This window comes from Lathyrus oleraceus, chromosome 6, assembly GCF_024323335.1.
Source record: "Lathyrus oleraceus cultivar Zhongwan6 chromosome 6, CAAS_Psat_ZW6_1.0, whole genome shotgun sequence".
Classification (NCBI taxonomy): domain Eukaryota; kingdom Viridiplantae; phylum Streptophyta; class Magnoliopsida; order Fabales; family Fabaceae; genus Lathyrus; species Lathyrus oleraceus.
This window is the reverse complement of record NC_066584.1, coordinates 391,233,844-391,238,492: the sequence shown is the minus strand read 5'-3', so window position 1 is coordinate 391,238,492 and position 4,649 is coordinate 391,233,844.

Sequence of the window (4,649 nt, the reverse complement as noted above, 5' to 3'; positions counted from 1 at the left end):
GCTCAACCTCATTCTCATTGTGCAGAACATACAAATGCACTTGATCCCGTTCGACCCTTGATACTGCCACGATTTTATTTCCAATTAGATTTTTTCCTTCTTTCTTTTCGACAAGCTGAGACTTGGGGAGTCCGATTGACTGAACATTAGACAAATATTCAGTACAAAACTCAATCGCTTCTTCAACAATGTATCTTTCAACCATACAACCTTCTGGTCGACTTCGGTTCTTCACGTACCCTTTTAATATTTTCATATAACGTTCAACAGGGTACATCCATCTCATATAAGCTGGTCCACATAATTGTGTCTCTTTCACAAGATGAACAACTAGATGTACCATTATGTCAAAAAATGATGGAGGAAAAAACATTTCAAGCTCACACAAAGTAATAACGATTTCTTTTTGCAACATTGGTAAGATCGCAGGATTGATCACCTTACTGCAAATTGACTTGAAGAAAGAACACAACTTAGTTATAGAGCTTCTTACTTTTTTCTGGAAGAATAGAACGTATACCTATTGGGAGAAAATGTTCCATTATAACATGGCAATCATGGGTCTTTAAACTCTTTAACTTGAGGTCTTTCATAGACACAAGTCTTCTAATATCTGAAGAGTACCCTTCTGGAACTTTAACTTCACTTAGAAACTTACACAATGTTTTTTTCTCCTTTCTAGATAGAGTATAAGCAGCAGGAGGAGGTAGATATGTTCGTTTTCCTTTCTTCAAGGGTCCTAATTCAGTTCTTATTCCCATCGCTATCAAGTCCTTTCTTGCCTTAAGGTCATCCTTAGACTTTCCTTGTATATTGAGTAACGTGCCAATAACACTTTCAAATACATTTTTTTCAATATGCATAACATCAAGAAAATGTCTCACATACAAGGACTTCCAATACGGCAATTCAAAAAAAACTGACCTCTTCTTCCACCCACTTTTGACAAGTGTGTGGGCAAAAGGCTTGCCAAACTGAGTATCCAAATCTTTCACCTTTTCAAAAATTTGATCACCCGTCAATATAGGTGGAGCTCTGCCTTGTTTTGTCTCTCCATTGAACGCCTTTCTCCATCCACGGTAGTGATGATTTGAATTTAAGAATCTCCGATGACCGAGAAAGACATTCTTCTGACCAAACTCCAAGCGCTTCCAATCTGTTTTATCTTCACAAATAGGACACGCACATTGACCTTTTATGCTATACCCTGATAGATTTCCGTATGCTGGAAAATCATTAATTGTGCCAAACAACATCGCCCTCAAGTTGAAACTTTCTTTCCTATATCCATCATAAACCTCCACACCGGTCTCCCACAAAATCTTTAAATCTTCGATTAAGGGCTTCAAGTACACGTCTATGTCATTCCCTGGTTGTTTAGGTCCAGAAATCAACATAGACAACATCATGTACTTACGCTTCATACATAGCCATGGAGGTAGGTTATAAATCATAATAATCACAGGCCATGTACTGTGTGAGATACTCTGGATACCGTGTGGGTTCATTCCATCAGTAGATAATGCCAAGCGAAGGTTTCTTGATTCTTCTCTAAATTCAGGATAATCATTATCAATTTTCAACCACTGTGGTGAATCTGCCGGATGTCGATACTTTCCATCTATAATTCTTTCATCTGCATGCCAGGTCAAGTGTCTTGAATCGGTTTCACTACGAAACATGCGTCTAAATCTCGGAATAACAGGAAAATACCACAAGACTTTTGCTGGAGACAACTTGTTCTTATATCGCGAGACACCGCATTTAGGACACTCATTTAACGATGCATACTCATTTCGAAACAAAACGCAATCGTTTGGACATGCATGTATCTTATCATAGCTCATGCCAATAGAGCACAACATCTTTTTGGTCTCATATGTTCGATTGGGAAGAACATTATCCTCAGGAAGCATATCTTTCAAAAGGGTTAATAACTCTGTGAAACTTTTATCCGACCATCCATTGCCCGCCTTTAAGTTGTACAACTTTAATACCGCAGACAATCTTGTGAATTTAGTGCAACCATCATACAAAGGTTTCTCTGCATCACTTACCAACCTCTCAAACATTTCGGGACAATCCTTAAGATCTCCTTCAAGTGCTTCTGCAATCTCTTCAACTCGATCACAATCGTATGTATCTGCGCCACTATAGTTTGAGGCATAGGTCGTACTATCCCCCGGTTCAACATTCTCGTTACTTTTCTCACCATGCAAATTCCAACATGTATAACTTCGATCAATTCCATGCCTCATTAGATGCGATGTCAACTGAACTGCGTCAACCCGTTTCCCATAACAACAACCCAAGCAAGAACATATCATTCTACTGGGGTCTTCGGCGTGCGCAACGGCAAACTTAACGAATTCTGATACCCCATTCTCGTACTCTCTCGACAATCGATTGGAAGACATCCATGTATTATCCATTACTAATTAGAATAAACAAAAAACAATTTCAGAAGAGTTCAAACACATTCGGACCTAGGTTTCTAATGATACTGGTGTTGACACAAAATCATATGTTCATAGGTCGTATAACCCTAACTACTGGGTAATGTAGTCCCATTGCATGCGCTATCATGGTCACTAAAAACCAACCGTCAATTTCCTATTGCATGCTGTAGCACCTCAAATTTGCACCCTACCTTTTGTACATTCATTTCATATTAGGTCATTAACATAACATGGTCCACTGCATAACATTGCATTGTCCATTTGCCCAAGTGCAAGCCCACTGACAAATTAGGTCAAACTGGTCAGGAGAATCAGTCAAACAAGCAAGCCAGTGCTATTTTCATTGGGACAAAGCCCTAGGATTGGTTTATCAAGTTCATATGGTCTATGGATCATTGTGGAGTGATTTGGACAAAGATTGGATGATCAAAGCTCATCAGTCAAGCTGAATTTCAGCTGGAACCATAGAAAGTCAATTGTGGTCAACTGTGCCTGATTTTATGGATTGGAGGGTGTGAGATGGTTTGAAAGGCCTCATTCATGTCCATATAGGTCTCATTTGACATATCAAAGACCAAGGTTGAAGAATTGGAGGTCAGATCAAAAGTTTCCAAAAATAGCAGGTGACCTGTAATTTCAACTGCCCAAAATGGAAAGTTTTTCTCCCCAAAATTACTTCATCATACAAGCTTCAAATGGAATTTTGTCCAACATGAAAGTTGAAGATCTTGATCTCACCATTCCAAAAAGTCTAAGAATTTGAAATTCCCATGTGTGGTTGGCAAGATATGGTCCAGTCATTTTCCAAAAATGCCCAAAATCAAAGTGGCATAACTTTCACATGGAATGGCCAAATTGGATGGTTTTTCTTTGAGCAAACCACATTTGATGTGTACTTTCATAATCCATCATCACATTTTTCCAAAAGCCTTCACATGAAAAGGTCATTTTTCAAGTGTACCAATTAAAAAGCAAGGGCAAAATGGTCCAAATCTCAAAATACTTGGAATTTTCACATGGGACTTTTTCCAACACTTCCAAAATATCATTTAGAACTTGCTTGAACCAAGTTTGGACAGAAAAATTAGCTGCATCATGAAAGGGCATATTGGACCTAACACTTGAAAATGCACTTAACACTAATCATCTCCATTTTGCTAATCATGATTAATTTTTGGATTAAGGCATTGGTATATAACACTAATTGTAACTGTTTTGCATAATCACATCTCATATTTTCAGATCCAAACAGAAAATTCTCAAATTCTCTCACTTTTTCTCCAATTTCCACATACACTTTTTCATCAATTCTTCAACAATTCACCATTGTTTCTGCGAATTCTTGGTTGGATCTTCATGTGCAGGTGATGTTGAAGTTCTGTTGAAGCAATTAAGGGAGAAAACCGTGCCAATTCTCACTGTTGCAAAGCTTGTCCATCAATGGAAGTTGCAAGATTCTTCACGATTATGCATCTTTGAGCTGAGAGATCATCACCATACATCTTCTCGAGCACTAAAGGCCATCTGTTTTCATCGATTGAAGCCAAACAAGCGCGGATTTCACACTGCCATATCAAGAAGGTTGGATTTCGAAATCTTTAATTCATGCAATTGCCATATGGATTCAATAGACCTTTGAACATAGAGTGTATTGATGCTTGAATCGTTTGATTTCATCCACTAATCACCAAGATATCATAGATTAAAGTTTGTATGATAAAACTTCTTTCGATCGGGTCGCTTTGTACGTTAACCTTTAGACTTTTTCATGGCCGTATCTATGATCTACGTGGAGAGACGGAGAGAACGGTATAAGGTTCGTTCGATTTGGTGCGAAAATGCTCATGGCGAGTTCTGCAGATGAAGAGCGATGATGAAGCTCGCGATTTCTGAAATTTTCGCGTTTTGATCCGGTTTTCCTTGGCTTCTTTTCAAATTTGCTGTTTCCCGCCGGATCCAACGAACCACAAAGCGCCACGCAAATTAATGGAACTGCGTCGTTTTGGTACTGGACGTGATTATTACAAGTTTGCCATTCAAATTAATAAATTCATTTTAAACATCAAATAAATATTTCATTATTTCAATTAACTTCAAAAAATCAAAACAAATCCAATTTTAATCCAATTTGCATGGGAATTTTTGTGTTGGATTCTAAATTTAGTCTAGTTTTTTATAGGCATAGTAACT